The sequence below is a fragment of the Sturnira hondurensis genome, unplaced genomic scaffold (genome assembly GCF_014824575.4).
Source record: "Sturnira hondurensis isolate 20B ecotype Veracruz unplaced genomic scaffold, ASM1482457v3 Scaffold0000880, whole genome shotgun sequence".
Lineage (NCBI taxonomy): Eukaryota > Metazoa > Chordata > Mammalia > Chiroptera > Phyllostomidae > Sturnira > Sturnira hondurensis.
Window position 1 is genome coordinate 1,691,288 of NW_028073511.1, and position 27,421 is coordinate 1,718,708.

General features: G+C 45.9%; 1 protein-coding gene across 1 annotated transcript in view; it reads right to left on the reverse strand.

The window, feature by feature from the left end:
* LRFN2 (leucine rich repeat and fibronectin type III domain containing 2) overlaps window positions 1-27,421 on the reverse strand; it is a 183,366-nt gene that overhangs the window by 43,397 nt on the left and 112,548 nt on the right. The gene's annotated exons all lie outside the window — the stretch shown is intronic.

The window sequence follows — 27,421 nt, forward strand, 5'->3', positions numbered from 1 at the left end:
TTAGTTTACTCATTGATTATTGTTATGGAATGTTTTCTCTCTCCCCACTAGAATGTCGGCTCCAGGAGGGCAGTCCCCTTTGCCTGTCTTGATAATTGCTGTATCCCAAGCATCTAACACAGTTCCTGAAACACAGTAGATGCTCAATACATGTATGCTGGATAGATACATGGATGGATGGGTGGATAGATAATTCCATACCAGGAGTTCATTTATGATCATTGGATTTGAAAAGTGTGTTATGGCTATACTTTGAAGCAGTTTTTACCTTCCTAACTGGTTTAGACTTGGCATGAAATTAAATTGGCCCAGCGTTCCTTAAGAACAAGGACGTGGACAAAGAGAGTATTGGCCTTGAGAGACACCAAGGTTATTGGGGAACTGGCTTTGGATAAATTCTTTACCATTGAGAATCCATAGAGTAGATACATCTTTGGGGGCTCAGGGAGGTAAGGAAGGTTTTGGGACATGAATTTCTTCTGAGTACTTAGCACATGCTGGGTTCTCTGCCTGGAGTGTCAAATACATCCTCTCGTCTGGGCTTCAGGAACACCCCACACAAGGAAATGCTCATTTATGTATGTGTATATAGGTGAGGACTTGTCCATGGCCTATTAGCTCCTTTAGGTTTTTACTCAAAGTCGCCTTCTCACCCAGACCCCACCCGGACTGTGCATACCCCTCTTTTCTGCTTTGTGTTTCCTCCTTGAAATTTACCACTGTCTAACTTACTATATATATTTTACCTACTTGCCTTCCTTATTGTTTGTCTTTTTAGATCTAAAAAAGTTTTTATCATTCAATTGGAGTTGACATGCCATATTATATTAGTTTCAGGTGTATAACAGTGATTTGGCATTTGTATCCCTTAAGAAGTGATCCCCTTGATGAGTCTAGAACCCACCTGACACCATACATAGTTATTACAATATTATTGACTGTATTCTCTATGCTGTACTTTATATCCTGTTGTTTGCCTTTTGCACTGGCAATAAAGCTCCAAAAACTTGGGACATGTTTTCACTCACTATTATATTCTCAAAGTCTAAAATCCCCTCCCCCGACACACATTGTTTTTGTATGAATGAATATCCAGAAAAGGTAGGAATGGGACTCTGGCTCAGGTCCTTGTGCCTCCAAATCTGACAGTTTTCTCACTATCTGTGTTGTACTGACCGTGGCTCTATTTATGTACTGCTAAGAGTTATATCGATTGAATTGAACTTTGGGAAAAGCGTGCACTTTGGTTGTGTGGCATCACACAGACCAGCAGCTCTCAAACTGACTTCTAGGAGTGCTATTTAGAGTTCTGCAAAAAAGGCTTCTAAGGCCACTGAGCCGGGAAGCACTGCCTATTCTCACTCACTCTTGCAAAAGCTCTACATGCATTAGCGAGTTCAGAAGGGCTGAGACATCCTGCTGCAGTAGAGAAACTGGATTAATGTTTAACTCTGCATTGCTCCCTTTTTCCGTTCTGGCTGAAGATACTCGTTTTTCTGAGCAACAGCTATTAATATCTGGAGGAAGTAGAACTCTATAGTTCTCACTTTGAGGAGCATAGATGCAGACAAAACAACTAGCTAATAAAACAAAGATGTATTGTAAATTAAAAAACCTATTCCAATCAGACACTACTTTATTGTGAAGTTTTAAATTCCATTACTGTGTCTTTTTAAGGCTAAATCTCTCACCTAAGAGCCTTCAGGGCCAGAGACTTACCCTGTATTTTATCTACAGAAAGTGTTGTTTCTGAGCAACACTATCTAGTAGAAATATAACATGAGCCATAAATGTAATTTTAAATTTTCTACTGAGCATATTTTTTAAAGGTAAAAAGAAACAGGTGAATCAATTTGGACAATATGTTTAATGTAAGCTGCTATATCCAAAATATGATTTCAACCTATAATCAGCACAGTTATTAATAAGATGATTAACATTCTTTTATTTGCACTAAGTCTTCAAAATCGGGTGTGTATTTAACACTTAGAGTGCGTCTGAAGTGTTTGCTAGCCATATGTGGTGTTGGCTGCACTACCGGACAGAGCTGTTAGAGCAGGTGTTGGCTAACCATAGCTTGAGGGCCAAATCCAGCCTGCCACCTGTTTTTATAAGTGAAGTTTTCCTAGAACTTGGCCATGCTCACTCATTTACATGTTGTCTATGGTTTTTTTTTTCCATGCAGAGTCGAGGAGTTCCAGCAAATACAATGTATTAACAAAGCCTAACATATTACCTAATTTACAGAAATAACTTTTAAAGAAAAAGTTAGCTGACTGCTGTTCTATGAAATTTTTTTCTTTTCATCTTCTTCATTATGGTAATTTTCATTAAAAGTGTTTGCCAACATGCCTAATTCCACGTAGTTATGCTCTGGGCTCCCAGGAGTGGCTGCCCACCCTGCCAGTGCCTGCTCTCACCAGCCTTCTTCCCGGGGGGCACCAGCTCACCCCAACCCAGGTCCCACCGAGCGCATCCATCCCAGAGGCGTCCCTATGGGGGAGCTTTCCGCCCCTCAGTGTCTCCATGCCCACATATATTCTGGGTCCACATTCAGCTGGGCTCTGATAAAACAAACAGGAATCTTCTCCACCTGCCTTGACCCTCTTCTTATTTTTTAGCACAAGAAAAGTCTGTGCAAGAGCTGGTCCTGCCTATTAGCCCAGTTTATCTCTTACTGCTCTGTCTTCCTTTGCTAGTCCTGTCTCATCTATACTCAACCTCTTTCTTATCAGTCCACGCTTGATCATCCTGCAGCACTTAGACATGCTCTGCTTTCATCCTGGCTTCTCTACCACCTCCACTTCTGCCCAGTCAAGCTCCTGTTCTACCTCTGGGTCTCAGTTTAAATACTACCTCCAGGAGGCCTCTCCAAAGCCTAGACCAAATGAGGCCCTCCTGCTATTTACTCCTTAGCCCCCTGTACTTGCCTCACATATCAATCATCAAACTTTCAATCACAATTTCTTTTTTAATTTCTTAATTCCTTTCTTAATTCCTCCATCTGTCTTCCTAGTCTGTAGATTCCAAAAGGCAGGGAACTTACCTGTCTTGTCCACCCATCACCATACCCCTAGTACACAGCACCACACCTGACTCACAGTAAGTGCACAGTAAATATCAATGGAATGAATGAATAGTCCTGAGCAAAGTGAGTTTTTAGCATTGGCACTGAGGTTCTGTTGGCTAATTATATGAGAAAACCATCTTTACAAAGTGGCCTGGTCACAGCAGAAGCTTCAGAAGAATTGTCCGCCAACCAATGGCTGCCCTTTCTAGCCTGACTAACCACGGCAGCAGAATCAGGGAAGCCATGTTTGTCTGGCTCCTCATCTGCTCAAGTAGAGATGAGTGGTATCTCTACAGTCACTGAGGACGTAGGGACAGGCACACCCAAGGGTGCCCTTGGCTAGTTAAGCTAGAGGTGGCTATGTGCATGTGTGCACGTATGTGTATGTGTACAGAGAAAGATAGTGTTCTGAACGATAGTAGTGCCCTACTATGCACTCTTGTCAGCCTGCCTCTGGCAGACAGCCGCAGTGGCGGTGGTGGTGGTAATTGGGGAAGGCCCAGTCATGTTGGGATATATACCCTGCACAGGGCCCATTGTTTTAAACAGTTTTGTCCCTGTAAATCATGCTAAACAAATCACATTTAAAAAAAAAAGTTTGTGGAGGATTAGCAAACGTCTAATGAATTCAAATCTGTGACATAAAAGAGCTGGGTAAATATGTTTTAAGTAATCAGCATGGAAGATTACTGACAGAGAAGTGACTATTGAATCTTAATTAAAATTGTATTCTGAGAAGTGTCACTTAGAATATTACTCTCACAGCCAAACAAAAAGCAGCTTAAACCCTGAGTTGGGAAGGCGGGTGAAAAGACTGGGTTGATACTCATAATTGGTACAAATGGTCAGGGAGGTCTCTCTTTTGAGCGGTAACTTAAACAAACACTGAGAAGAGCAACCTAGGTCCCTGTAAGCGTCTCCAATGGTTGTAGATGGTGGAGGGAAGTAAGGAGAGGTGGAGACTGGGAGGAGAGGGCTGGTGTCTGGAACAAAAACCAGATCAAAGTGGGCAGGGTGGTCATTATTGGTGATCATAGCTGAGAGAAGTTCATGAGCATCAGAAGCCAGGCTGAGAGTGGCGGCTTGTATTGAATGTCAGACTCGGCCTTCAGAGAAGGAATCCGTCTGCAGAGGAGCCGGAGCTTGGCTACTCAGAAAGTCCATGAGCCCTTACTGGGAGAGAGGATGGGACAGAAGGGCATTGCCAGGAGAGACAGAAAAGAAGGAGCTGGGAGAGAACGATAATCATTCTTCCCAAACGACAGTGCTGGGGGGAATCATTGCATCTCTGGGAGTTGAACCAGGGCAGGAACCGTGTCTTTTCCCTTCCAATGGTGTTTCTCCGTGCAGTCTTCCGAACACCTCTGCAAGGTGAGTGATGCCACTAGGCCATAAGGTGCTCTTCTGCAAGGAGGAAGGGGGTGACTCCTGGGTGTTTGTAGGGTCCCTTAACTGAGCAGCCTCTGCAGTGAGCAACCTGCCCTACCATACCCTGTGGTCCTGAGTCTTTTCTCCCTATTTTAACCACTGAAAGTGGGGTTCAAAAAGGTTGGAGCCTGCCCTAACTCTCCCAACTGCCGAGAGAAGAACGGCAATTTGAACTGAGGATTGTTTGGCTTCTAGCTGTTCTCTTCCTCAGATGAGGCTGCCTCCCATCTCCCCCACAAGCTTCCATGTGACTTGTGTACTCAGAGAAATCTGCTGCCTCCACTACGGGATTGCTTAGTAACCAGTGATGGCCTAGCTATTCAACTAAATTTGGGTACTTGTGTTTCCTTTTTGAGGATGGGCCTGGAAAGAACACTGGTTTTCCCTGAAGCAGAAGCCTAATTGGCTCAGAAATATTCACTTGTCAAGCCCCGATGGTGGAGAGCCACACACACACACACACACAGGCACACATGCATGCACACACATGTGCACATGCTTAAATATACTGGCAATATATTGAGTTGTGGAAATGGGCTGATGGTTTGTAAGCAGAATCGACAGATGGAACTTTATATTTAAAACAAAAGAAAAGAAAGATGAGGACAGTAAGTAGAAAATGAAGGGACATGGTGGCAGAAAAAGAAAATTTCTATCCTTTCACTTGAAGATGAGACCTGAGACTTTGTTCCCCCTCCCCCAGGCCCTGGGCCCTGCCTCCTGTCAGAAGCTCCTCGAGCTGTTCCAGACAGAAGAGGCAACATTTAGCAGATGGCTGGCAAGATATATGTGATATCTCTCCACCCTGATTTCCATTTAAAAGATACCTTAGCAACCAGCCAAGGAGCCACCCACCCCTGGAGCCTGTAAATCAAATAAGATGCCTGTCTCTGCTTCAGGTGAAAAGAAATGGCCCCTCAAGGGTGCTCCAGGCTGGGGAAATGGGAATTAATAAGGGGGGGGAAGGGTTCGAATTTGCCAGGAGAGGCAGCACCTGCACCTTCTTGGCAGGCTTCCCTCCCAGAGCACTTGCTGTTCCCCACACATCACACCACTCAGGAGGGACTGGCTCTGGGGCAGGCAGATGGGAAAATAAAACTGGACTTCCAGACTCTGGCTGTCGGGCTGCCTTTCTGGTCTAGGAGCTGCAGACCTGCCCTGCCACATCTGCAGTACCTCTGCCTCCCAGACCCTCATGAAGTCACAATCTGAGGCTTCTTCCATGGGTACCAAAAACATTAGAAACAGACAGTTGATTTCCCAAACACCCTTTCAAATACTGCCCTGCAGAGGGCTCCCTTGAGAACTGGAAGAAAGAGGTGAGAGAGGCCAAGCTCAGTGTGTGTGTTGGGAGAGGGAGAAAGCCCCTGATCTCAAACAGCTCCCAGTCAGACAGGGGAGGCATAGCTGTTGACCTCAGAAGACTATATTTGGGGGGGGGCTGGGTGTAGGGTGTTGATCAACAGAAATTTAGTTTCTCACAGTTCTGGAGGTTAGAAGTACTGGATCAAGGTGTCAGCCAGCTTGGTTTCTTCTCAGGCGTCTCTCCTCAGTCCTTGGCCACCTTCTCATGGTGCCTTCACCTGGCCTTTCCTCTGTGCATGTGGTCCTGCTGTCTCTGTGTGTCTCCATCTTCTACTAGGGCCCACCCCAACGGCCAATTTTAGATCAAGCACCTCTTTAGAGGCCTTATTTTTACATATAGCCACATTCTGATATGCTGGGGATTAAGGCTTCAACCTATGAATTTGGAAGGAACACAATTCAGTATAACATTCTGCCTTCTGCCCACCCCCAGATTCATGTTTTCCTATATGCAGAATTCATTTAGCTCCATTCCAAAAGTCTGAACCCATTCTAGCATCAACTCGAAGTCCAAAATCTCACCAAAACATCATCTAAAACCATGCGAGTGAGAATTGAAGGACTGAGGCAAAATTCCTCTCCAGCTGTGAGTCTGTGAAATCAGACAAGTTATCTGCTTCCAACTCTAGTGGTGAGACAGCTGTAGGGCAGACATTCCCATTTCAAAAGGGCTACATCAGAAATGGGAAAGAAGGAAAGGCTGACAGGTCCCAAGCAAGGTTAAGACTGTAACAGAGCAAAACCATTGCTTTTAAGGCTTGAGAATCATCCTCTTTGGCTTGGTGCTCTGTCCTCTAGGCCCACCTGGGTGGCAGCTCTACCTTCTGAGCCCACTAGGGTGGCTGCACCACCCTTTTGGACTTAGTGGCAGTCCGACAGGCAGCTCCTATGCTGATGTTGGGGCCACAGTTTCCAGTTTAAAAGGAGAGAGAAAGGTGGGGGGTGGAGAGAGAATAAGAGAGAGTGAGAAGGAGAAGCCAAATTCCCAAGGGAGCCACTGCCCTCAGAAGGTTCTAGCTTTATGGGCACAGAATGACACCCACACAGGATGGGCGAAAACATTCCCTGTGCAGCCCCTAAGCAAAACCATGGAAACAAAGGCCACATCCTGAATCACCAAGCTTCTTCATCAACTAGCTAAAAAGACTTGTTTATCTTAGCATAAGTAACAGGAAAGAAAAGAGGAAATAATGTCTGAAACATCAAAAGGGTAGAATGAAGTCATTTAGGCTATTTAAACATCCATGGTGCAAGATAAGCAGTTGTTATCATAAGTTATTAAGCTTAAGCTCAGAACAGCTTCCTCTCTGTTCTCAGTGACAACATTATGCCTCTGTGTTAACACAACCAGGATAGCTTTTGTTGCATTGCAATGTATTGTCATTACCTGTTTCCCTGTCTTCTACCCCATTCACCTGGGAGCCCCATCTTGGCAGGGAGTGTATTTTACTCATCTGTGAATCCCCAGGAGAAGTCCAATACCTGGCATAGAGCAGGCACCTGGGACGTGTTGGATATCAAAAGGAGGGAAAGAGTGAAAGAATAAGTGCTCTAGCATGAAGAGTCATACCCTTGGACACCTTTGTGGCCTTGCACACGCTGCCTAGCTGCAGGAGCATGCCGGGCCTTCTCTGGGGCAGGACAGGTAGCAGGAGAAGTAATACCCAGAAAGCAGACTCTGGCCTACACTTGTGATGGGGATAGAGGGTAAATACCTAACCTCCTCAGCCCTTGGGCAGGACGACCCTGAGGTTCACTCTGTACAGACCCCTTAAAGTCCCGAGTGGCACTGAGCCTGACGGCTCCTAACACACTGTGTACTGGCTGCCTTCCCTTTCCCACCTCCCCTTCCACTTCTCTTCCTGTGTGTCCTGCCATCACTGGCTAAATATGCCACTTATGCTCAAATTCTTGTTTCAGGTCCACTTCTGGGAAACCCAGCCTCAGGCACACTTCTTAATTATAACTCTCATTATATACAGTACCAACTGAGCCTGGGCCACTGTGGAAATGTCAGAGGCATAAAAGTAAAAAATGATAAGAAGCCATGTACATTTTCGCCAATGACTAACAAAAACTAGCGGCTTAATGAAGGAAGGAGACCTCATTTCCCCCACTAACAATTGGCAGTAATAGCTGATTGAAAAATGTCTTCTGCCCATGTATTCACGACCAGGCTGTGGAGCACTAGACTCTTTTGTGTTGACACCCAAGAGCCAGGGTGTGAGTGACATTTGTGCAACATTAGGGTGGCTCATGAGCAGGCAGGTGTGGGGTATGGGTGTGGAGGCTGGGGCAAGAATGAAGAGGCGCATGTGAGGGAGTGGGTGTCTGACTGAAGGGGTCCCTGTGAGTGAGGGCGTGTTGCCTGAATGGAAGTGAGTGAGTGAGTGAGTGAGTGAATGGGTGTGTTTGTGTGAATGGAAGGCTGTGTGGGTGAGGGAGGGCCTGGATTTGTAAATGGGGGCTGGATGTGAATAGAGCTGCCTTTGAGGCCAGGGTGTGTCAGGAAGGGAGCGGGATGAAAACAAATGCTGTTCTGCAGCTGTTTTGTCAACCTCAAATGCATTAATCTCCATGGTTGCCTGTGGTCTGTCCCTGCTCAGGGGACACAGACAGCTCACAGGGCTGGCAGCTCTCCGCATCACTTTAGGGCTTGGCCCCCTCCCTGTTGCCACCTGTCAGCTGCTACTCCAGCCTTCAGGTGGGAGTGTTAGAGGGCTCTGGGTTCACACACAGATTTTTGCTTTAATTTAGTTATGACTTTCCAAATTCTTTCTCTAAAACTTCCCACCCCCATTTCAAGCGTCTTTGAGATCCTAGCACCTGAAGCCTCAAGTGAAGATCCACTTCTAGGAACCCGGTGGACCACTCCCGTCTCACATCTGAGGAAGGGCATAGAGGATGTGGACACACACACACGCATCTTGAGTCACTGTGGCCTTTCTGGTCCTTTCTCCCTTTCCCAAGGTCTCTTTCAACAGATTCATATGCAAGGACCAGTCCTTGCCATCTTAACCCTTTCATCTTATCCAGCTCTGATTCACAGGGCACCCCTGCTTCACTGACTCATCAGTATCACCCACTACCCTCCGAGCACCCCTGGCCTTTCCCTGTCCCCACACTCAGTGGAGCAGCCTGAGTGCTGGTCCTCTCCAGGACTGCTCTAATGAAGGGAGCACTGGGGTAGATAATTCAAAGAGGCAGATAATCCAAAACTCATTTCCATTTGGCTGGGGAACATTCGCTCTATGATTTACTCTCCTCATTATGTTTGGCACAGGCAAAAATTAAAATTGGCTTTTCTTTACCAAGCTACAGGGTAGGCAATGGGTGGATTGCATTAAAGTTCAATCTAGCTGTAGGACATAATTATGGGGCAACATCTGAACAGGACATCAGACTTGAAGGCTGCTCAACCTAAGGGTTAGATCTCCCTTTGCCAACTGGAGCTCTCTGAGGACAGAGCTATATCTCCCCTCAGGCTGGGCCATGTCTAGTCTGTAGCTAAGCATCTGCTCATAGTTCTGCCTCTGGGATGTGAAGCTTGTATTAGCAGTATCATCCTGCTCTTTTCACTGCTCACCCTTGGGGGCCCAGGTGAGGGCCAGGCCTCTCTGACACTCATTCCCTATGTCTGCCAAGGGTCCTCAGCAAGAGCAGCCCTGGCGGAGTGTCATTAAGGCTCTCAGGCCATGCTGAGGATCACCTCTCATTGGATAATCCTGGGGTCACTACCCTGCCCTGTTGTGTTCAGCATGACATCAAGCTTGGAACAGTTAATGCTGGATCCTAATAACACTTCTGATTCTTTTTTTAAAAATGAGCTCGGAGAATCAAATTGGCTTCATGTGCTCGTTCAAGCTTGTGTGTTTGTGGACGGTGCAGAGGAGGTGCTGCAAGGAGTCCCATGTCACCCCTGCAACGCCTGGTAGGCCATGGCCTGGGAACAGAATCCTTCCCTATTAACCAACCTAGACTTGCAAAGTAACACACAAAAGCAGAATGACTTTCTGTTGGGGCTACTTTCATTGTTGTGTAGCCCCCACAAATTCACTCAATGGACAAGTCATGGGGAAAAGCTACAAAGGGAAAAGGCCTATTTGTGGTGTCTCACACAGGCTGTCCCATCTCACATTTCCCAGCAAAGTGGCCACTAAAGGGGTGAGAAGGGAGGTGGGGCAGGACTGTCAGGCCCTTTGGGTGCTGGGGTGTGAGGCCAGTGTGCCAGCTCTGTCTCCATGCACAAATGACAAACACTGCCCAGAGACCAGGTCTAGCTCTAGCCCCTGAAGCTTCCTCCCATTTTGTACAAAGCAAATGTGGGATGGGTTCCCTGCCTGCTCCTCCACTGTCTCTCTCTTCTGTATTATCCCAGTTCTGGGGAGGAGTTACAGAGAGACATTATCAGTCAGGTTCCTGGGGAAAACAGATGACACAATGGAAGGGGCACCTGAAGGAATTTCAGCGAGGGGACAACTACAGAAGTGTGGGCAGGGCCAGGAAACTGAAGCAGGATACTGTGACACCCAGGGGCTGGCAAGGGTGAGAAAGCCTATTTTCCTTTCACCTTTAGGCCTAAAGGGGCAATGGCAGAGGGCACTTGCAGCCCTGAGAAAAGCAGAGCATGACAGAGTTTAGGGCCCCTAGTGGCTAGATGGATATAATCCACTGACCAACTACAGCCTGGAGTGACAGGCCACAGAAGTAGGCACCTCTCTGTCATCCTGCTGGGGCCTCTCAAAGCCTAAATACAGGAAGCCAGAGGGCAAGGGAGCCTGCAGGAAGCTTTCCACGCTGGTCAGCCTCTGGGGACACAGGGCACGGGGCATAAGGGGGAGAGTTTACCTGGAGGAACAAATGGAAAATAACCCTCACACAGAGAGCACCTTTCTCTCTCATCAACTTTCCCAATGAGCTATACCACTTGGAATTGTAAGGGGGGGGGGGGGGAGAAGGAAAAAGGAGGAAAAGGAGAAAGAGAGATTGATCCATTGGAAACAATAAGCCTCACAGACTCAAGGGCAGTAAATATGAATTCAATTTGGTTTGCCATTTACATAACCCAGCCTTCTTAAGCACTGACAGGCTGATCAGATAAAACTCGATGTTGCCACCAGGACAGCACATTTAAATTTTTATTGCAAACACCAGGCTCCATTACCCTGAGATTTGCTCTCTGCATTCCTAATATTGTCTTTCTTCATGTTGGAATGTAAGTGTCCTGACTCCTGCCAATAGCCCAATACAACAGGGCAAGCACCACAAACTCTGTGACCTGGGTCTCCACCCTGGCCTGCACTGGACCTCAGCAAGCCACTTCTCCTTTATGCCTCCGTTTCCTCATTTGGGCAGTGTGTGTGTGTGTGTGTGTGTGTGTGTGTGTGTGTGTGTGGTCTTGGGGGATTCATCTATCCAAGTCCCTTTCCAGCCCCAGTTTGATGAAACTTAGGTCAGGGGCAGAACACCTGAGCATGCTATTCATCCCTGCCCCAGCAACCATGGCCCGTCAAGTGTGGGAAATGGAAGTCCTGGCTGCTGTCTCCCTCTCTGTCCTCAAGTCTGCAAGCCTCATAGGACTTCTCTTTTTCAGTTTTCAGACTCATCTCTCCATTTTCTTCCCTCCCTTTCCCTCCTGTCCCCCTTTCTCCGCATAATCTTCTCTCTTTCTGTTTCTGCTTGTCTACTTTGTCCTCTCCTTCTTTTCTACTTTGGCCTCTTCCCTAAAGACCCTATCTGGAGTTGATCTGGAACATTGTGGTCAATCTCTCTTTCCTATAACCCTCCACCTCTACCCCTACAGAGAGGGGACACACTTGACCCAGCTACAAGGACTCAACAGTTCAACCAGGCTTCTGCTGAGCACCAGTTCCACATGGGCCTGCAGGGTGAACAGAACAGATGGGTCCTCTCCCCTCTCCTTGGAAAGAGCTTACAAATGTGGACATGGGCATCTGCAATCCAGCAGAGGAAAGAAGTATCTACAGCGTATCTGGCATTTTACACATCATCTCACTAAAAGGATTTGATAATGCAATACTACTTGCCCATTTAACAGGTGGAGAAATTGAGGCTAAGGAAGTTTATGTAACTTGCTTCAATGATACAAGAAAAAAAAGGCAAAGCTGGAATTCCAGCCCCGTTGTGCCCTACCCCATCGTGAACAACACTATTCTCAAGGTAGAGAAAAACGAAAGTGGCAAAATTTCTATGAGAATCCTCCAGAAGACATCTTTCCTAACAAAGGTGATGGAACACTTCTTGGAGTAGGTGCTACTAGTTGTGGCCTTGAATGATAGATGGCAGGATTTCAGCAGCTAGGGATGGTTGTCTTACCGAGGATGTCCCTGAAGACCGAAGACTCAAGGTGTTGTGGTAGACGGGGGTGGATTACCAGAGTTAGGTAATTACAAACACACACTGGCATTAGCAACTTTGTAAAGAAGGCCCTTCTGGAGGCTCCACTTTGCAAGGCACCCTCCTAAGAAGCTCTATTGCAGGCCAGGCATCTAGCATTAAGTACAAGGACTCTGGAGTCCAGCCCCTTCACCTGCTGCCTGCAAGGCAACAGGGTCACCTGAACTTGGATCCTAGATCTTCCATTCATTAGCTGTGTGATCTCGGGCAGGTTTATTGACCTCTCACACCCTCATTTCCTCATCTGGGAAATTGGATTATTTTTCAAAGATTGATGGAGTCACTCGGTATAAAAACACTTAGCAGAGCTGGGCATAAGGTGAATTCAACAACAGTGCCAACTATTATAATTCTTATTCTGTGGGCTATCTTTAAGTTGCAATTGGCTGTTCCTAAAGAGAAGCTTTGGTAAAGAATAGATTTTAGTTTGCTACTGAAATAAAAAACTAAACTATAAAATATATTATTAAACTCAGCACCCCTAAGAAACCTCCAAAACTAGTTTAAGAAATTCTGTTATTGGTTCATGGGTAGGAGTTAACGCAAGTACAGATGGGATCTGGGAGCAGTAATTGAATCCTCCTCCAACATGGCTGCTCTGATTCCAGGTTTAGGCATGGGGGCAGTTTGGTCATAGGATGCCTCCAGTCCCAGGGGAGAGGTGGCCAGAGGCCAGAGGGGTTTGTTTTAAGTGAAAAAAAAAAAAAGCCTTTCCAGAAAAAAGTGCCCAGGGCCCAGAAAAGTTATAAAGAAGCCCTGCTCAGGGTACTTTCTGATCACCTGCTGTGGGGACCACAGAAAAAGGGTCTCCCACTCCTTCTCTCTGATCACTACAGGCTTTTCAGTAACTCCTCTCCTGCCTGTCCATCTCCACCCAGCACCCTTCCCCAGCACAAGTGCTATGTGCTCTGTTCACTAGGCTTCTGTCACTTAGGTTACATGTATTTAATGTGCTAAGTCACTAGCAGCTATAAATATTTATTGAGCAGCTGTTGTGTTGGACGCCATACAGAGTCTGAAATATAGATTCCTTCTGTCCTCTGGGAGACTACAATCTATTAAAGGCAAGACAGAGAGAGCCAGCACAGAGAGGAGAGGAAAGGGTGTGCAAGGCAGGGGACAGATGGCAGAAACTACATCTGTCCTGCCTCTCTCCTCAAACTGAAACTCTCTAAGAAGCAGGGGCTGTATCTCCCCTCACACGGGCTCCCTGAGGTCAGGGTTGTGTGTCCCTTCAGACTGGAGCTCTCTGGTAACAAAGTCCTATATTTACTCATCATGATAGTAGTTATCCCTGAACACCAAATTTATATTTCTTCTGTACAAGAGATTAATACCCCTCTGACCTTTTCATTAAGTTTAGGCTAAGTATGGCCCCACCCTGTGCCTCAGATTCCCACAGTTAAATGTGATCATTAAGTAGATTCTGGGATGAGCCTCAGCCTCAGCCTCTCTTCTTTCCCCCAAATGGACTCCCTTTGAGCATCACCATAGCACAGCTGTCACTACCTGGCATTTTCTCTTCCACCTGTACTAACTAGGGACACGAGATTAATCTTAAAAAATTTCCCCCAAGCCTACATTTTCCTGTAAATGTCTCAGAAGCCAAATGACTTGAGTTTGGCTTTAATAGTTCCTGCTCTTTACAATTTGAAATGTAGATGATATCCTTATCACCATCACCATCATCTAACCCCATGTGGTTTTATCTCACCCCATGTGGGGTGTGATAGTTATTCCTATTTTATAGATGAGGTAAGTGAGGTTTGGAGAGGTTTTCAGCTGACCTTACTTGAGTCCCCTTCCTAGTAAGTGACCACTCACTTCTCTGGGCCCTCAGAGGGCTTTGGGATACATCAGAATCCCAGGACACTAAGGGTCACCTATGTTCTCCAAAGAGTCAACCAAACAGTAATCACACTCACTTTGTTAACAAGCCCTTAATTGAGAGATAATGGGAAGCTCACTCCCAAGTTTTGAGTTTCAGGGTGAGGAGACCTGATGTGTCAAAGATAAGAGTGCTCCCCATGTTAGAACACAAGCGGGTGATCGATCGGAGGCACTGAATGGTATCTTTCACACCATCCAGGTAGGGAAGGGAGTGTGAGCCCCAACTCTGCTCACTCCATCTTGCAGCCTCAGGACTCAGGGGCCTGGCTGATTTGGGGAAGGGGATCCCATCTTCCCACTGTGGATAGGAGAAGCAGGGGCAGTGCTCAGCTAAGGCAGTGAGTTTTGTTTTTCCTGCACCCCCCCACCTCTGCCTCAGGGTTTAGTGATCAGCCTGCAAGCATTCCCTTCCAGACCCCACCTCAACCAACCTCAGGTAGGGTGAAAAAACTGTTCTGATAGTCAGAGGGGGCTCAAAGCTAAAAAAAGAGCCACCCCTGAGGTGGTGTGACCACAGTGGCCCACAACACTCTTACTATCCCCAATTGCCTCACATGTAAAGGGTATGTAGGGGTGGCAAGATCTCTGAACTCCCTTTCAGCCCTAACCTTTCAGGATTTTTAGCTTGCTGCAACACTCAAAAAGAGCAAATAAATCAATAATTAAGATATTAATGTCTGATTAGAGTAAATGAGAATTTTGTTTTGCACCGCCTTCACCAAGGAACTGAATCCCTAATGAAATTTGGGTGCTATCCCCTGCCGTGTGGGGGTGGTATTTGGAGACACTGTAAGGCTGGGATAATCTAGTCACTTCTCCTAATTCACATCACATAAGTGCCTCCCACAGTGAGATATAAAACTAGGGAAGATGAGTGCCTCCGGCTTAAGTTCCCACACAGGGGAAGAAAAGCCCAGGAAATTGAATGGAGAATCTCTAGACCAGCAAAGAAGGACTGAGTCTATTTTGCTAAAGGAAGGAAACAAGGTCAACTTCCAGCCATATTGGGAGGGGTAACATGGAAGTCACATTGGAGAGCTGGGAGGGCAGTCAAATCAACCAGCTCTACCTCAACACTCAGCATTGTGCTCTTCTTTCAACAGGTGACAATACAGAGCCACCTGGTTGTCCTATCATGTCCATTCTCCCCCTCTTCCCTAGTAGGGAATCCCCAAGTGTTATTTGGCCACAAAGACTTGCAGAAAACGACTACATTTCCCAGCCTCCTTGTACCTAGGTGGGGTCATATGACAAGTTCTAGCCAGTGGACTGTAAGTAAATCCTTAGTAGGTGATATCCTAGAGATGTCCTTAAAGAAAAAACAGAGCCCTCTTTGTGGAGGGGCCCATCTTTCTTAATGACTGAATGTAGATGCATGAATAGAGCTTGAGCAGCTAGCTCTCTGGGTCCATATGTTGGTGGCTGTGTGTTGAGAATACAAAATAACAAAATAGAAGGAAGCTATATACCTGGTGATCATAGCACCACCACAAAGCCCTGGATTCCCTACAGGTTTTTTTTTATTATTATATCTTAATAAAAATGGTTTAAGACTCATAAGAAGTTTCAAAAGTACTGAGAGTCCCCTTAGTTCACCCCACTTTCTCCGTGATACAAGTTACATACCCATAATTATTGTCAAAACAGGAAATTGACACTATTGCAATGCTATTCAACCGACATACATCTTACTTCCTATACTTTTTACCTGAGAGAGAAATGAAAGTCTTTCTCATTTAGAACACTTTGTTTTGTTTGCCCACAATAAAATGTATTTCTCATTGCTATAATTTCCCAAAAGTATAAGGTGGCATCCCAGCTCCATGCCTGAGAAAGGTACATGGTAGGCAGAAGCAGCTGACCAGATGCAGGGAGTAACCAGATTACCCTCAGGGCAAAGTGGAGAGGTCCTTTAGAACAGCAAGAGGCTTTGCACTATCAAGTCATCTTTCCTTTTGACTGTCCTCCCCTACCTTTCGCTCCACCCCCACTGTAGCAGGCATCTTGCTCCCCCATCCCTTACTCTGTGCTCACCCTTCTCCTGATAGAACCACATTCACACTTGCCGCCTACCTACCCAGAGCTCTGCATTCCCCTGCTAATTCATGGAGATCTGAGATGCTCATTAGTGTTGCTGGCTCCTGGCCCATCAAAGTCACATGTCAGGAGAGAGGAGAGAAGGCGGGTGACATTTGTTGGTATTTTCAACTCGGGTAAAAACAAACAAATTGCACTGGAGTTAAATGTCAAAGGCCCTTGAGCGAATTGCAAGGGAGGGAGGGAGGAGCACCTCCTCTTGGGGACAGCTTCTCCGTGTCCCTGAGTGGGCATCTGGGAGATATGCAACTGCTGGAAGCCTGTAAGAAAGGTCATGTGTGCAGTGTTGGTCAATGTCCAGTTTCATCCCACTGTGGGCAGACTGGTTATACATAGGCAGTCAGTCCCCAGGTGAGAACTCTCATTCAGTCACTCATGTACACAACCAGGGAACATCTACTGAGCACTCCTGACACACAAAAGACTCTGCAACATGTGCTGAGGAGCCTCCAGTGATGAAACAAATATGACTACCCCTCGCCTCCTGGAAATGGCTCTCCTTTAGAGAGGACAGGAATTGTTGAAACATATAATGTAAGAATGAAATGATCATCATCGTTTGGGGTAAAAGTTCTTTGGGATCTCAAATAAAGGAAGGGGAAAAGGACGAGGGACAAATTTCAGAGGCTTGACCATGAATTGTGAAGGACCAGTAACATTTAGACATGCACAAATGTGGGTTAAAAGTGCCATTCATCTCAAAGACTGCATCAAGGCATCTTTACCCACGTTACTTTTAGCTTTACTATCATTGCTCCCCCAAACTGGAGGGAAGTGCACCTATGGGAGCCAGATATATGTGACATAATCTAGCACAGGAAGGGTTTCTGAGGTCCATGAACTTACTGCAATTACTTGCTGAATTTTGTGTGATCATGCACTTTCCTAGGAAGAATGTCACAGCCTTCATCAGATTCTTCCAGGTGGAGATGAATTCTCCCAAAGTTGAACCCATGCTCTAGAACCTTGTGAGACGTAAGGCCTTGCTGGATCTAGGACTATTACTTGTCTGATTTAATTCGCTCCATGAAGAGAAGTTAGAGATTTGTAGATGTGGCTCTTGCTGCACAAACACTAATTCCCTGAGACCTGTGTTATTGCCTAATATGGGGAGGCTAAACCAGGCTAAGCTGGAGGAGTGGGACAAGAGATAGAAAACTGAGAGGAAAGGTGAGACAAGCTCTTCCCTAGGGAAGCAGCATTCTCTGTTTCTCTCTGGCTCTGTGGTGACTGAATCATGAGCCCTTTCACTTAATGAGCAACTCTCTTGACTGGCCACAGGGCTTGTGTTGGGGAGAGCAGACATTTCATTACCAGAATTCAGTGGCACTCTGTTGACCTTGGTTTTCCGACAGTTATGAGAAGGAGCCAGAATTCCAAGTGGCATCTTTGTGTGAGCCTCACAGTGTTCAAAACTTATACTGTCTCCTACTCCCTAGTCACACATGTAGCTCCATGTGACCATGGGAAGCCAGAGACTCCTTGCAGCAGATCTCAAGGTACAAGAGGGGGGCTTGTTGGGATGTTTCCTTGGGCCTGGACCACTCTGGCTGCAGAAAGATGATGCAACACATCACTGCTCCCTTTATATTTGAAACAAGAAAGAACCTTACAGCTGCTGGTGAACAATCTATCAGAAATCATGACTCCTTCATCTTGTCTGCATTCCAAGGGTACCTCTTCCAATTTAAATCATACTATGGACACCCAAGGTCACTATTAGGATTACCATTACCTTCCCTCCCAAACAAGGAGAAACAAAGGCAAAGGAGAAAGGCCAAGGGTACTACTAGAAGACTCTGGGAGGACTTCCAGAGTGTTCTGGAAATAAAGGGCAAGGCACAAGCCAGATTTGTTGTGTAATGTGACAACTCATGTTAGAGTTTCTCTAGGTTGAACATCCATGGTATCAGCTGGCCTCAAAGCCAGAATCATGGCTTGGCTCCAAGTTAATATCACATATCCAAGACCAACCACATGCTGGGTCAACCATGCATCCATGATACTACTGACACCTCAAGCACACAATAATCCAGAATTAACCACAGCTGTCAAAACCACAATAGCCAATGGTGTCACCAGCCAGGATTATGTCATTGTCTGCCTTGGTGAGTCCTGTGCTCTCTGGATTCGTACCCCAGGGCATCCTGATGTGGGGAGAGAGAGGCATTTCTGTCTGCAGTGTGTGAGTGTGGCCCTCACTAGCTTTTCCATATCAGCAGCTAGAAGAACTGAGGGAAATGATTGTTCCACCAGGTTTACACCAGGTTTAAAAAACCTTACAGATGGCTGACAGGGCTCTGAGAGGACCCACACAGACCACAAACAAGAGATGTGACTGACCGACAACACTAGGGAGATTCCCTGAAGCCAGCTGTGTGAACGACATGGAATTAGCCTTTCCCCCCAGTACTTCCTCAACACATGGAAAGAAAACACACAGAGAGGTGGGGAGAGGGAGGAAAAGGGAAGGAAGGAGGGAGCCAGGCAGACAGCTTCATTTCTTCTTCCCTCCAAGACATGAATTCTCCATGCAACCTTTTGAGAGAAGTGTGCCAGGCTGAGCAGGTACTCTGATAAATGAGTAGCTGTACCTTCTCATGGCTTTGGAGAGCAGTGGCCATCACAATAACCACTGACACATCACCACGCAGGGCTTCCCATCCTTCCCTGACTTTCTCCACTTAGCCCTTATTCTCACTACCCTGGGACTGTACTTCCCAATTAAGCATCAGCATTGAACCCCTGCCCCAGCCTCCCATTTCTAGGAACTCCAGGTTAAGACAACCACTCAGACACTTTACTTGTTTCGAGACCTCTTTGTGTCTTCCAAATTTAGGGTACCAGAAGAAGCTAAATCTTTGTTGGACTGCCACTCAGCTTCGTCTGAGAGAAGAATTGAAGACCAGAAATAGAAACCTGTTGGGTGCTCGGATAAGGAAACCTCTTGGTAGGAAGAATTCTAAGACGGTCTCCAAGAGACCCACCTCTTACAGAGTCCCCTCCCACTGAGTGTGAGGAAGTAGGATGCAGGGACCTGTGAATGTGGTGAGACATCACTCTCATCCTATGTTATGTTAATTTATAGGGCAGAAGGGTTTTGCAAATATTATTAAGGAAGGCTTTTAATCAATAGACTGAGTTAATCAAATGGAGGATTGTTCTTCATGGAGCTGACTTAATTGGGCCTTTAAAAGAGACTTAGCCTTTCCTGAAATCAGAGAATGGGTTCTCCTCCTAGCCTTCAAGAAGCAAACTACCATGTTGTGGAGAGAGCCAGGTGGCAGGGGACAGGTGGCAACTCCCAGGATCTAAGGGAGACCTTCAGGTGACAGCCAACAAGAGAGCAGGGCCTCAGTCCTACAACCACAAGGAACTGAATTTTGCCAACACTCTGAAGGAGATTGGGAGAAGACATTCCCCTAGCTAAGCTTCTAGATACAAATGCCTTGATTTCAGCTGTGTGAGACACTGAGCAGAGGACCAACAGAAACAGTGAGGCAATATATCAGTGTTGCTTTAAGCCACGATGTTAGCGGTAGTTTATTATGCAGCAATATAAAACTGATAAGAATGTCCAGAAGTGTGAATTCACTTCAGACTAAAAGAAAAAGGAAGCTAACTGCACAGAAAGCCAGAGGAGAAAGTCACTGCCTTATGGAGAAGTGTATCTGAGAAAAAGAGACCAAGAGAAACTAGACCCAGGTAGGCTAACAAGATTTATTTCCTAAGTTGGAAATAGCCAGATTTTGTAGCCTCACTAGTTACTTGTAATTGCTGCTATCCCTGTATCTTCTGTTCTTATGTGTGGAATAAAATAACAGTGATGATAATAATGAGGATGGTGATGGGGGATGTTAATGATGATGATAGTGAAGATGATGGTGATGGCAATGATGAAACAATAGTAACCTCTTGGTTCTTTATAGTCAACAAAAGTGATATATTTATTGGCATGTTTGATTCTCCATGGACCCTGGAGAGAATATTTTTAGCTCCACTGCACAAATAGAGAAAATAAACAGATCATCAAAGCCTCTTCACAGTCACATAGCTATTCAGTGTCTGTCCAGGACCCAGACCAAAGGCTCAAGAAAAAAGAAGGATGAAAAGAGAGTAGCTGCTCCTTGGGTCAAGGCCAGAGAAACAAGCCTCAAATGCAGCCCTTCTCACAAGAGCATTGGCACCTGGGAAAAATGGCATCCCAGAATTTCCCTCACTCCATACATGCTCTTCTCTGATCTGTAAGTGGCCACACAGTTCCTCAGCATTTTACTTGGTAAAACATTAGGCTGGTCATCATCTCACCTCTCCAGCCAACCTACACCCTCCACTCTGCAACTCCTCCCACCACCCTTTCCCTTTTTTCTTCCTCCTCTTTCCCTGGTGAAATGTTCATGTTCTAATTCCCAGTTCCTGCCCACTAAGAATACCATTGCCATATGGAGGTATGAATGAATAATGATGGCTCTATATTCCTGTCTCCAAGCCAAGAGAAAGTGTGCATTTTAAGAGGGTTTTCCCATAGCCCAAATCCAAAGATGGGATACTAATTATGTGGGTTTGAGGCCTTGAGATATAAGAAGCTGCCTACTCTGGAAGAAAGCCCAGCATCTCACAAGGAGGTTCTGAGAATGAGATTAGCCTTTCTCCACCAAAAATGACTATCCTATCAGTCACATAAGTAAATATTTGTTGTTATTCCTGAGAAAAAGGAGATGGCACTCGCCTTATTATTGGCCTAGGGCTACACCAGAAATGAGAAAACTCTTTATAAAGCTTAAGGTACCAAAATTTGGCATGAAATCTTGTTTAAAACACCTGTGGTTAGTATGTCTGGTGTTTACCAACACCCAGCCCTCCCCTCTGCCCCGTGCAGACAACACTTGTCAGACCCCTTGCCGGTTTGTGAGCTCCGTGACTACGTCTGGCCAATGGAGTGTGAGCAGGCAATGTGTCATAGTCAGACATGATTATCCAAGTCTCTATTTTGCTCTGCTGTGAGGACCAAGGAGCCTGTGTGTTCCAGATGGGGAAGCTACAGGAAGAGAGTATCATTAGCCTGAATCTTTGAGGATGATGTGGAGGACAGTTACCCTAAAGAGTCAGTCACTCAGAACCCCAGTGGATTTTGTGTGGATGAGAAGTTAACCTTTGCTGCGTAAGGTACTGAGATTTGGGGGCTGCTTGTTACTAAATCATAACTAGCTTAATTCTAAGTAAGGCATCATTTAGCTTCACTGAGACTATCTTCTGTGCTATAACATGTGGAGAAAACCTTCATCCTAGGGTGGCCCTTTATGTTCAGCTTCTCTTACCCGTTCCCATCTGTTGGGAAGCAGATGTGCCAGCCACACAGCTCCAACCATGCAGATAAGCACAACACGCAAGGGCAGTGTGGAACCTCAAGGCAGACAGAATCTGGGTCCTAACAACTGTCAATCACAGCTGCCTCACTGGCCTGAACCAGCTATCCTGCTAGGTAAAAGTAAAATACACTTCCATTTTATTTAAGTCACTTTCTTTTGGGATTATTTGTTGCAGACACTTGGTCTTCATCCTAACTGATACACTGGATAAAAAGATGCTGCGGCAAATGTTTTGTTGTATTTCACATGTGCTCCCCAAGAACCAAAAGGACCCACAGCAACAAAAGCAGTCTTTCTTGATTGTAAGCCTGGCTAAAGATCTCTGCCTTCCCTAAGAAGAAGATCCTGGTCCCTCTCCTGGGCAGGCAGGCTGGGGGGCCAAAGGAACTGGCAATCTAATAGCCCTCACTTTCCTCAATAAGCCAAGGAAGCTGTCTTTCTTCCTTCACCACCACATTCTCAACAGAGTGGACAAAGCCTATGATAGGACTGCCAAAAGAGTAGAGTCTTGTACCAGAGTAGCTGCCACTGAAGGGGATGACAGCTTCCCTGGGTCTCCCTGACCAGGGGGTGATGGAATAGAGTAAGGGGAGGCTGTGTATAATGTGTAACTCATTTGTAAATTGCAGTTAAACTGCAAACTGTCTTTTTATGTAAACATGGAGATTTCAGGTACAAATAAACAGGTGCCCCTTGCTGTGAACTTCTCTTCATGCACACCTGCTCTCTTTTGCTTCCTAGTGGCCTCCAGCTCATTTCTGCAAGGCCCTACCTTATCAGTCTTTCAGGGTCCAGGACAAATACCACCTCTTCCCCTCAAACTGCCGCCACAATCAGATCAATGGCTCCCTCCTCCAAACTGCTAAAGGCATTTTATCTGTGCTTATTTAGGGACCCTTTGTGCTTTGTAGATGAAGATGCATAATGAAGGGTGTGGAGTGAGGATCTTTTTTTTAAGATTTTAGTTATTTATTCTTAGAGAGAAGGAAAGAGAGGGAGAGGAACATCCATGTGTGGTTGCCTCTTGTGAGCCCCCTATTTGGAACCTGGCCTGCAATCCAGGCATGTGCCTGAGCTGGGAATCAAACTGGTGACCCTTTGGTTCACTGGCCTGTGCTCAATCCACTGAGCTACACCAGCCAGGTTGGAGAAAGGATCTTTTAATGAGTACATGAAATGTTTGTTTCTGGCATTCTGCTAGGAGACTCAGATACATGATCTCACCTGATTCTTTTGTCAACCCTATGAATCAGGTGCTATTATTGCCTCTGCTTTAGTGATGAGGAAACTGCAGGACACAGAATGTAAATAACTCAGGGTCACCCAGTTAACAACTGGTGGAGGAGAGATTCCAATCTAGGAAGCTGCAGTGGCAAGCTGACAGTTATAATCAGTGCATAACATTCATGAAATGGACAAGTGCATGCCAGAGAAGCTGGGCACAAGGGAAGTGTCCACACCAGAGAGGGCAGCTGAAGACAGGGGCAGGTGCCACTTCTAAAGCTCCTATGTGGGCTTCTGTGTGAAGTTTCATCCTACAGCAGGCTTGAGCTTTGAGTTACTCAGCTGAGATGGTAAAGCAATTCTGTCAATGAAGTCAAGTATCTGTTCAATGTAGCAAAAAATCAGTCACTGGGGGTCTGACTACAGACCCAGGGCTCCTTCCAGGCAGTAGATTTTTTCCCTAGGCCCCAGATGATGGAAAAGATACTGTCCTAATTCCAAGACTGTACTTTGTATGCTCCTCCCGATTGGTTAGTGAGACTCACACCTAACACAGCCCTAAGGACCTCCTATGAGCAAAGGACGGGGAAATCCTGTGGGGTCTAAAGTGGGTGTTACATTGGAGAGCCAATTCAACCCAGATCCAAATAGCACATTCCCAGTCTGGGTGGTGAGTTCTGTGCTGCCTGCTGTAGAAATGCAAATTGCCATAATAAATGCCGATTATCCCAATTACCTCTAATTGTCTGGCTTGTGTAGCAAGATCATTACCGTAGGAGATACCTGTAAGGGAGAGTGTGTATTTAACAGAATACCTTATCCAGGAAGGTGATGACAAGTGAAATAGGTAAACTGGCCCTGGAAACCCCCTTCGTGGTGCCTGGGACTGCTCACCACAGAAAGACAAGGGGACTTTATAGTCTCCCAGCTGCTTGGGGACAGCGCTGATGCAGTGACATCTTTATGCAATGGTCATTAAATGCTATTTTAAAAATTGGCTGTGTGCTAGAGAGATAAGGGCACAGAATATATGCTTGTTCTTCATGCTTTCTTCCTTCTGGCCAGCTGGGTTTGTGGAATAGCTAGGGAAGAGGGGATGGGGCTATTGGATGGAGTAACATTACTTTCCATCATTGTAATGTAACATTTGATTGGTCCATTTATTTAATCAGGGAGCATATACCAAGCATCTGGAAACACAGAATTTTAGAGCCAAAATGACGTTGGGAATTATACACACTGTAGTACAATAATTGTACCAGGTGATTTCATTCCTTCCTGTAGCAAATAATTTGTTGAGTTTCAACCACATGCCAGGCACTGTTCTAGGCCCTGGGAATACAGCACGAAGTAAACCAGACTGCCCCCCTCCCAGCCAAAAAAATATCCTGCCTTCACAGAGTCTATATTCTAGTTTGGGGAGACAGAGAATAAATGAGATAAACAAATGAACAACATAATAGAAGGTGGTAAGTGCTGAAGAGAAAAATAAAGCAGGAGAGGGAATGACAATTACTGATTGATTACCAGGATTGGGGCTGACATTTAATGTAATTCTGATGACATGGAAGAATACAACACAAAACCTTCAACTGTAGTAGCAATGATAGGCTGTCCCTGCCTACATATATTTTTAACAACATTCTTTTAGTCAATACCTAAATAAACTAGAGAAAACGTGGTGTAAGACAGAAAAGATGTGGTCACCAGCTATCCACAAGTGTGTTTCCAAAGGTCTTGTTGTGGTTGTAAAGGCTTATTTTCTATTAGCTTAGGTAAGATCACAAGTCTTACTGGGACCTCTTAATTCTCTTACAGTATTGATTAAGGCTGAGCAAATGCAAAACATAAAATTTGCACATGCCCTTGTGAAGTTAAAATACTTCAATTTACTGATAGAGCAATAATTACTCTAAAGAACTACAGGCATCTCAGCTAAAACAAGAAATAATTTTGTTGCCAAAGAAGAGAAGAACAGGGCTTAAGCAATGAATCTGGGATGGTTGCCCAGTCTTGGGTTCTTAACCCCGTCTTGGTCCAAGGAGAGAAGCATAGGCAAGCTCAGACACAGCTCAGACGATGAATGGAGGAGAGCACCAGGAGGGCTGCTCGCAGGTGTGCGTGGATTACACAGGGGGCTATGGAAAGTCCTCCTTGCTGTCTTGTAGGATTCCAGGTACAACTTCCGGGCTCTGGCTGAAGCTGTCTCCTCTAGAGATACCTGGCACTTTCCTTGAGTACATGGTTCACAGCCTCCCTCTTCTAAGCCCTCTCTGGTAAAACCCTTTCGCTACCTCACTCTTTTCCCTGGCTCATAAAAGGAACTACAATAAATGCAACCACAGTTATACCTCACAAGTGACAGCATCTTAAAATTTATAGACATTTTATGTCCATTATCTCATTGAACCCTCACAAGAATCCTACGTCTCTGTTTGCAGATAAAGCTACCAATGCTCAGAGGAGGTTCCCAAAGTAACAAAGAGTGAAAGAAACTAGGTCGGTCTGGCCACAGAGCACACGTCCACCATTCCTCATCATGACCAGTTGCCTACAGAGTCCATGGTGTCCTTTCCTTGCAGCAACAAAATCGTGGCTGAGCACGTGCCTTCCAGAAAAACAAGATTTTCCAGCCTTGGCTGCAACTAGGTTTGACTGTGTGACAATATCTGACCAGTGAGGGGAAAGTGGCAAAGATATGGGCAACTCTAGGAAGTGTCCTTACAGGAAAGGTCGGGGCCCTCCCTTCCTTTCCTTCCTGCTAGCTGGGATGTGGATGGGATAGCTGGAGCTGCACTGGCCATCTCAGACCATGAGGTGAATTTGGGAATGGAGGCCATACCCAGTAGAGTAACAAGGTGGAAGGAACCCAGATTGCCTAGTCTGGGTTCTTTTTAAAAAAAATATTTTATTTATTTATTTTAGAGAGAGGGTAAGGACGGGAGAAAGAGAGGGAGAGAAACATCAGTGTGCAGTTGCCTCTCACATGTCCCCTACTGGGGGCCTGACCTGACCCACAACCCAAGCGTGTGCCCTGACTGGAAATCAAACCAGCAACCCTCTGGTTCGCAGGCCCGCTCTCAGTCCACTGAGCCACACCAGCCAGGGCCTTAGTCTGGTTTTTATTGTAAGATGAAAATAAACTTCTGTTGTCCAGTTTGTATTTTTTGTCACTCAAAGTCATACTTTGTCCTAGTAATATACAGGTAATAGTATTTTATCTACAAACATAGCTGGCCTTAGAATATAGGCAATGCCTTTCCATTTCCTCAACCAGAATCCTAATTCAGAGGTTCTTCCTCTCTCTCCCAGATGGCTACAATAGTTGCTCCCTAATGTCCCCTTCTTCTAGTCTCACTATCTCATACCAATTTTCTACACTAGGAACAGGGGGACCTGTCAAGTTAATCTGTTCCCAGCTCAAAACCTACAGTGGCTTTCCATTGGCTTCAAGACGGTGTTTGAACTTCTTCCCATGGATGCTAGTACCCCTGCCTGATGCTCCAGAGGATTCCCCATCCTCTCCTGCCCAGAATTTTACATCAAGCTACTTACCACTCCATGCTGCCTGGGTGCCTCACACCATTTCTTACCCAGGCATGTTTGCTCATGCCATCCCTTCCACCTGGACAATGACCTGCCCTTGTGGTCTGGCTGCCTACTAAGTGTCCTACAGTATTAACTTTAGCCCTGCAAAATGCCTTCTCTGATTGCCCATTATCTCCACTCCAGACCGTGGTCTCTGGCCACACTTACCACATGGCATTATAATCATCTCTTATGTGCCTGTCCCCTCCACCAGACAGCGAAACCCCCAGAGCAAGGACTGGCATCTATTCCATCGTTCTCTCATCAGAACCTGGTAAAGACCCGACTAAACCAGACATTCAAGTCATTGATGAATAAGTGGAGTAATTGTAGCAGACTCTGTTGGTGAGCCACCCATATCCCCTCGGTGCTCGTCATTCTCACTGTGAAGATTAATGAACAGAAATCTCATTTAAAATGGAGTCAGGAGGCTAGAAGGGAGAACTCTCATGTGCGTGTCACTAGTGACCCCAACAGGAACAGAAGTACCTTGTATCTGGGACATAAAGAGATCTCCCTTTACTACCTTATCGGGAGGAAGGAGAGCTTCCTCCTCACTCAGTAACAGCTCAGCCAATGAGAGCCGGCCTCAAGTCAGCCACTGAAAAGTCACTATACTTCAAACTTTCAGTTTCCTCCAATGGACTCCTTACTTACAACAGCCCCTCCCAAGTCTGTAGAAGAGCAGTCCTCTCCTTTGTTTCTCTTGACTTACTCATGGTTTGCCATTTGAACCATGTCCCAAAGTGCAACTCTTTGTTGTTCCTAAATAAAACCATTTTGCTGGCTGTTCGTTTAAGGTCAAGGCCATTCGTACTGATGGCATGCTACACCAAGGGTCTGCAACTTTGCCTGAAGGTTTTCTCTGGCCACAGGAGCTCACTGGACTAGGGTGGACAGGCCAGAAATGCTGAGAAATTAGCTCCCCCTGTAACCAATCTTGAATGGGAGCTATAATAAATGAGATGACCTT